We start from the raw sequence: 8,709 nt of genomic DNA on the forward strand, positions 1-8,709 counted from the left end.
TTAGTGCTTCAATTTCTGCTCATCTTTGGGCGATAGGGCGAGGAATTATGATGCTTTATTTGAACCGCCGCACACTTCTTTCATCATTTTATTGTTCGATTCATGGCATTATCTCAAATGATTCTTTCAGCAAACCATACCGCAAATGATTTCCTTTTTCAAAACTTGCAAACCGCAATCCTCGTCACATTGGCAAATGAAGCGACTTCTATCCATTTTGTGAAGTAATCGATAACCACAAAATGAATCGATGTCCATTGGATGCTTTTGGAGAAATTGGCCCTATAACATCCATGCCCCACATAGAAAAGGCCAAGGAGAAGTCATGACGTGAAGGGCGAAGGGCTACATGAATTTTGTCGCCATAGATTTGACATTTGTGACATTTTCCGCAAAACTAATACGATCGCTTTCCATCGTCAACCAAGAGTAACCGAGTCTCATAATCTTTACGCCATCTTGAAGCCGTTGGCATGTGTCCCATGATTCCTTCATGGACATCTTTAAGTATCTTTCGCTTCGACATCATCCACGCATCTCAAAAGTATTTGATCCTTTCCCTTTTATATAGGATATCCCCATCAAGAACGAATCCACCGCCATTCTTCCGATTGTTCTTTTGTCGTTCTCATTTGCTTGTTCGGATAGCTTTGATTCTTGATATATTCTAAGATATCGTAGAACCATGGTCGTCCGTCTGCCTCTTTCTCAATGCTACAACAGTGTGCAGGGACCTCATATATGCTCATTTTGAGGGGCATTATTTCTGCTTCTTTACTTGCTTTGAACATTGAAGCCAAAGTGGCCAAGGCATCCGCCAGTTGGTTCTCTTCTCGTGGGAAGTAATGAAAAGTTATTTCTTTGAATTCCTTGATTAATCCAGCCACTAAATTGCTGTACTTAATCAATTTTGAATCCCTCACTTCCCACTCTCCACGAATCTGGTAAATCACTAGGGCTGAGTCCCCGTACACCTCCAAGATCTCGATGTTTCGTTCGATAGCTGCACGAAGCCCCATGATACTGTGCCTCATATTCTCGCGATATTATTGGTATGAAGAAGTTCACCTTGCGGTGAACGGATAATGATTCCTTCGGTGATACCAGATTACTCCAATTCCATGCCCTAGAGCATTTGACGCACCATCAAAGCACATGTTCCATGACTTCTCTTTTGATGACTCAGATTCTATTTCTGTGATACACATTAAGTCTTCGTCTGGGAAATCGAATCTTAAAGACTCATATTCCTCTGTCGTTCGAGTTGCTAAGAAGTCAGCTATTGCGCTCCCTTTTATCGACTTCTGATTTACATAGGCAATGTCATATTCCGAAAGGAGGATCTACCATCGCGCCATTTTTCCTGATAGTGCCGGCGATTCCATCATGTATTTTATTGGGTCCAGCTTTGAAATTAGCCATGTCGTGTGATACAACATATATTGTCCGAGTCTCCGAGCTACCCAAACCGAGCGCAACAATATTTCTCAAGGGACGAATATTTTGCCTCATATTGATGAACTTTTGCTTGAGGTAGTAGATCGCTTTTTCTTTTTTTCCTGACTCGTCGTGTTGCCCCAGTATGCAACCCATTGAACTTTTGAACACAGTCAAATACAATATCAAAGGTCTTCCGGGGTTGGCGGTACTAACACTTGGAGGACTAGACAAATATTGTTTTATCTTATCAAAGGCCACCGGCATTCTTCGCTCCATTCTCCCGGTTATGTTTTGAAGAAGTCAAAGATTGGGTCGCATTGGTTGGTAAGTTGAGCGATAAATCGGGCAATGTAGTTTAATCTCCCTAAAAATCCTCTAACTTCCTTTTGCGTGCGCGGAGGTGGTAATTCTGGATGGCTTTTATTTTATCCTGGATCAACCTCAATACCTCTTTTCTCGACAATGAAGCCTAGCAACTTTCCCGAGGTAGCCCGAATGTACATTTGGTCGGATTAAGCTTTAGTTGAAACTTTCTCCTCTCGAACAACTTCTTGAGGTTCACCACATGCTCTTCTTCCCTGGATTTAGCAATCATGTCGTCGACGTAGACCTCTATTTCTTTGTGCATCATGTCATGGAATAACGTTACCATAGCCCTCTGATATGTTGCCCCAGCATTCTTTAACCCGAATGGCATCACCTTGTAGCAAAACGTTCCCCACATTGTTATGAAGGTAGTTTTCCATATCCTCGGGGCCATCTTGATCCGATTATACCCCGAGAATCCGTCCATGAAAGAAAACAATGAATGTTTTTTGTGTTGTCCACCAACGTGTCAATATGTGGCAAGGAAAATTATCTTTTGGGCTTGCTCGATTCAGGTCGCGGTAATCCACGCACATTCGTACTTTTCCATCTTTCTTTGGTACCGGGACTATGTTAGCCACCCATTCTGGATATTTGGAGGATTGTAGGAAGCCAGCGTCAAACTGCTTTTTGACTTCCTCTTTTATCTTCAACAAGATTTCGGTCTCATCCGTCTTAATTTTTCTTTGGATGGGCTTGCATTCGCTTTAATGGGAGCTTATGGACCACTAAATCTTCATCTAGCCCTGCATGTCCTGGTATGACCATGCGAAAACATCTTTGTATTCATGAGTAAAGTGATCAAACTATGCCGGTACTCTCTGAAATAGAAGTCCCAATCTTCACTTCTTGTTTCCTCTCTTCAGTGCCCAAATTTATTGTTTCCACAGATTCTTCATGAGGCAGAATCTGTTTATCCTCTTGCTCCACCATTCTTAACAATTCAGGAGACGAGACATAATCTTGAGATTTTCTTGACTTCAAATTCTCCTAAGCAAACAACCTTCTCAAAATCGATTTCAAGATTCAGAATTCGGGCTTATTCATGTCGTCAATATCGAGCACCGAAAGTTGAAATGGAAAAGGAAGCTATAGGGGACATCCAAGTATTGGAAACAACCAACAAAATGTTATGTCATGGTAATGAGGCAAATGTAAAGATAGGCTATGAAATGAGAGAATGATCATGAAATTAGTGATAACGCGAAAAATCGTGACAAAATGCATCTTCATCGATATTCATTTAAATGATAAAGAGCGAATGAAAGCTTTACAAAAGAATTCTATTATATCTAAGGACACAATAGAAGGTTAATGTTTAGCATTACTCAAGACTTATAAACTACAAGAAGCTCCTCAAGAGTCCAATTGTTCAACATAAAACCGGAGGGCAAAGGTGTATCCTCGAGACATCTTTACTTGCACCAACTTCTTTGTCGATGACACTTATATCGACATTCAAAACCCTTTCAATTAACCCCAGCATGTTTCGTAGATCATCTTGTCCAGGGTACAACATTCCCGCAGATGTAAATGTTTTTGACAAATGAGGGTACTCTATCGGTTCCCATTCTGGTTCTCGGCCTAAAGTTCTTGCAATTCTTCTCTCTTGATCCTTCTTCCACTGTCTTCTTCTTTGACGCATGTCAGGTTGGAACCCCAAACCGTATCGGGCCTTGTGGTGCACTGGCCTTAAAGCCCTAACTATTCCTTGTAGATGTCTCCCTAAACCTCTTCTCGCACGAGCTCCTCTTCCTACAGTCAACTTGACACCCATTCTAGTATTTTCCGACAGTTTTGGCATCGAAATTTTGTTTCCTTCAGCGATGAAAGTGGCATTGACGAATTCGAGGATCGAAGGAACATTCCATCGCGTCCTTACTTACTTCCGTGTATGGCGATCAGCAGAGATAGATGCGACAATATCTTCTTCACCTCGACCGTGACCAAACGACCATCCATGATAAATTTCAACTTTTGATGGAGGGATGATGGAACCGCTCCAGCAGAATGGATCCAAGGTCTTCCCAAAAGGCGCTTATAAGAGGTGTAATGTCCATGACTTGAACTCGACCTCATAGATGTAAGGCCCACTTCCAAAGGGATTTCGATCTTTCCCATGACTTCGCGCCTCGTCCGTCGAATGCCCTTACCATGGAATGACGGGGCCTTAAGTAGGACAAATCCATCAGATTCGGAAAGCGTGGCCAATGGCATGACGTTTAATCTTGACCCATTATCGATGAGTACGTTCGGTATTATATAGCCCTTGCAATGAGTCGTGATATGCAGCGCTTTCACCGAGCCTCTACCATTTGGCGGTATCTCATCATCACTAAAAGAGATGAAATTGTCTCGCATTCGATTGTTTACCCATCTACCAAGCTTTTCGACAGATATGTTGTTGGCCACATAAGCTTGATTTAACACCTTCAATAAAGCATTCGATGTGGCTCAATTTAACAAAGAAAGATAGAACCGAGATTCGTCTTTGTTGCTTGCTCAATTGTTCCACCACACTATACTGTTGTGCTTAATAAATTCCAAGAATTCTTGAGCTTCTTCCTCATTCACGTGCTTTTTAGTTTCTTGTACGGTGGAATTTCTTGCTCGACCTCGACTTCGTGTATCACCGCTTTCCTTTTTGTTTTAAGTCGCTACTTTTCTTTATCGGTTCAACTTCTTTAGAATAGCACCGCCCACTCGCGGGTAAAATGACCTACTTCCCCAATGTCTTCAGGCCAGACTTCAAGCTTTTCACCTTCAGTGTAACGATGTTGACATCGTACTTCCACCAGATCTTTTATTGTCCTTATAGGGAAAGGAGATGGTACTTCAATTATCATTTTGGTTTCACCGGCTCCTTCTTCGCGCCATAATAGATTATTAACTATTCGGTTACGCTTATATGGGAAACCCGATGATTGATTGTCGAGGCACATATTTCTCCTTGTCGGCCTCTTTGGCTTTACAAAAACCCCAATCTCCTTATTGTCCATCATACTTTGCATAAACTTCAATTCCTTACAGGATGAATGTTATGCTCCCCAATACCATGGAGCTTGCAAAAAGCGTGACCTTTTGCATCTTCTCCTTTGGATACTCCGTTAAAACGACAGAGCAACCCTTTCTCACTTAGTATCTCCTGATTCTCTGCAGAGGTGTTCGTACTTGAAACCCATCTTCTATTTTGTTGTTCATCCTCCTCTCCTCATCAAGGCTCACATTCCTTCGGTGTGGTTTGGGAATGGATTCCTGTCTTCTTGCCAGTACCATCGAATCGCAAAATGCCCGTGATCGATGAGCCCTTGAACTCTCCTTTTGAAAGCAAGACAATTCTCAGAGAATGCCTCGGTTCCCCGCATGGTAGGCGCAACTAGCATTTGGATCGTACCATTTCGGGTATGGAGGTTTAAGGAGGCCATGTAATGGGGAGATATCAATTGTTTCTCCAAGTTTTGGGTACAGATTCCCCATATGACACGTGAATAGGGGTGAATTCTTGTCTCTCGTGATTAGGCCTTGTTGGTCTTGGTTCATTTCTGGGTTGGCTTTGAGTGGGGTAGTGTTTTGTGGAAATGTGGTGACGGCCTTTGGTTATTCATGGCGTATACAGGGTAGGACGGATGTGATGCTTGGTAGTAAGGTGTTTGAGGAGGGTAATGGAAATTCGGGGGTGGATAATTTCGAGGTCGGGGTTGGTTAGAATACAAATTGGGGACGTAATGACTCCCAGTTCCCACCATGTGGGCTTCTGGCTCTTTCTTCCTTACGGGTGCTGCTTTTCTTGAGCCTTCTGATCCTTCCATTCTGCCGCTCTTGACGGCATTCTCTATGAGTTCACCAGATATTACGATATCCGAAAAATCCTTCGTAGCACTTCCCACCAACTTGTCATAGAACGGTGCTTTCAGAGTATTGATGAAAAGGATCGTTATCTCGATCTTAGTCGATGGAGGCTCCACTTGGGCGAGATATCTCTCCATCTTTCGCATATTGTCTAAAGGATTCTGCTGGTTTCTTCTCCATCATTTGCAAGGTCATACGGTCCGCACCATCTCCGATACATGCTTGTCTTGATCGCAAAATGTCGACGCCAAGTCTTTCCAGATCGAATCTTTTTCTACTAAGTTGATTGTACCACCGAGAGTCGACCTCGTTAGACTATCTTGGAAGCAATGTATGAGTAGTTTATCCTCGTTCACATAACCAGTCATTTTTCGACAAAACATGACCAAATGCGCCTTTGGACATCTTGTCCCATCATACTTCTCAAAATCAGGTACTTTAAACTTTGGGGGCAAAATCAGATCGGGTACCAGACTGAGTTCTTTGGCACCTAGTGCGGAGAAGACTTCAGTGCCTTCTATCGCTTTGAGTCTTTCCTCTAGACTCCTATATTTTGCGTCATGGTTATCCGATTTCAACTTGGCTACCTCTGCTGGGTCATCCAGGTCTGGAACTAGTGGATCAGCAGGACTATCCCCTGGGCTTGACGCGAATATTCCTTGCCCCAAATTAGTGGGTGGAGCAGGTGGCATGGGTCGATGTTCCAAGCCAGTGGGTTCCCCTTGGGTGCACCCTCTTTGTGTTGTATATGCGAATGGTGGAGTGAATCCTGGGGGATAGAGTGGATCCTGATCGTGGTGAATTCTTGATCGAGATTCTTCAATGTCAGGGCTCCGCATGGGTCCTTTCCCTTTAACTAGAGCTGACATCATCTCCATTATTTTGGCCATTTGATCTCTTTGCTCGAGTGATTCCTCTCGAGATCTCATCATTAGGTCTCTCGTCTCTTGTTGTGATTTGGCCAGTTGCTCTTGTAATTCTTTTTGAGTCCTTTCCATCCTTTCAATTCTCTCATTGAATTCAGCTTCCATCACTCTAGCTTGTCGGCGTGTTTTATACTGATGACGTGGTTCCAGTCTTGTGGTATTACAACTGCGAATTATATATTTTGTCTTCAGCGACCGAGTATGGGATATGCAATGTATGGATGAATGCATGAATGAATGTATGAATGTCAAAATGTTAACATGTTAATTACGCAAGGAATGTAAAAAATTGGTGTTAATTTCAAGGTAGCCCCATATTTAGGCATTTCATTGATCAACATAGCCTATTACACAAAGTTTCCATTTTTCAATGGTTACACAAATTTCCTAGCCACATTGCCTTGTTTCTTTACTTGCTCTAAAAACTCGATATGTTCGATCTTTGGCTCGGAGGAATTGGTAAGCGAGAACTTGGCTTCATCGATAATTGAACAACTTGCATAGCCGCTTATGCAATTTCATTGATCAAGAAGCGAGTTGCATTTCCTTTTCCTTGAGAGTTCCTTCATACGCGTGAATGTCCCTATCTTATCGCTCACTCTTTTCTTCTAGAGCCTTGAAGGTTATCTAATTGTTGTTGATGAGATTGCAGATATTTTCTAGATCTCGTGTTTTCTTTTTAATTCTTGATGTTCGATCGACTTTTCGCCAATTTCGCAATGCTATTTCATACTCGGCGTTCTTCCTTCTTAACTCTATCAAAGCGCACCTTTTCCTCCTCTTTCTTTGCTTTTCCCTTCCAAAACTCCATTCCTCCCTTGATATTGCTAATTTCTTCCTTCCATTCTGCTGTCGACTTGCCCAACCCGCTATTCTTTATAGTGTTTCTTAATTTCTTATTTTCCAAATGAAGGTCCCTTAAGTCGTTTCTCACAATCTCGCTTCTCTTTGTACCTTTTCGCTTCGGATCTTTCAACCTGAATTTCAATCTTCAGTTGATAGTTTTCTTCTTGAAGGGCACTAAGGTCTCGAGACATCTTGGCCTTTTCTCGCTCGAATTCTTGTCTTGCCATTTCTAGCTCAGACGACATTTCCTTCGAGAAAGGATTCTGGATGGGGTGGTTTGTTGTCGAGATTTGCTGACTATTCACCCGTTGCTTCCTCCATACGTTGTAATCTTGGGTAAGGGTATCAGCATATAAGGCTAATTCCATGAAATGAATTTTCTTCCAAGATTTTGCAGTGTCTCGGACTCTCTTCATATATCCTTCACCCGTGAAAGCGAACTCGAATCGTGCTAATCCTCCGCTTATGGGAGGAATTGTCGCAAGAGAATTGCCTTTGGACCAATAGCGGAGCATATCCAACTCCTCCCCATAACCCAAGTAAAGGTACCCAATCTTGGCTTCCACATTTGTATAAAAAGATGAAGGACGGATCCGTGGTGCTCTCCATGTTATATCCTCTGCGAAGGTTCGAAAGATCGATACCCAATGTTGCTCAAGAACTTCCTTGACCATTCTTTCTTGAGGAAAGCTTCTAGCGGGAGAATGTTTTAGAAAACATATGGAATGGAGTGCGCTCTACCTTCCGTAAGTGACTTAAAATCCAAACATTGAGCAATCTACAAGATCCGATAAATCGTCCCTCCTTTTCTTCGACAACTACTCGGGGACCAAGGTCTCGGCTAGGATGGTTGGGACAGGTTGATTCCTTGTTTTAACCTTTCAAGAAATCGACTCTCGCCACTTCGAGATGTCCGAGAATCTTTGGGAAAATAACCGGACCATAAATGGCCAAAGCGAATAGATTTACCCTTTTCAAAGATGTCGGGATGGTTCGAGTCAAATCTCGTAGGGAGGACCATGGAACATAAATGGTTTCGTTCTTCTTCTTCATCTGCTTTTCAGCCCATGCATCGGTCATGTCATCGGTCTTACTAACTTTTTCTTGAAGGTCATCGGCTTAGGCTCCTTCACATATATTTTGTCAATTGTACATTGTCGATGCGGAGTAAAGCAAGATACTCTTCTATGGTTGGAGTCATGTCTTCTTGATTGAAGGTGAAACACCGATAAGTCGGGTCCCGAACCGAACCATGGCTTGAATCAACTGTTCGTCTACACGG

This window comes from Gossypium arboreum, chromosome 11 (genome assembly GCF_025698485.1).
Source record: "Gossypium arboreum isolate Shixiya-1 chromosome 11, ASM2569848v2, whole genome shotgun sequence".
Taxonomy (NCBI): domain Eukaryota; kingdom Viridiplantae; phylum Streptophyta; class Magnoliopsida; order Malvales; family Malvaceae; genus Gossypium; species Gossypium arboreum.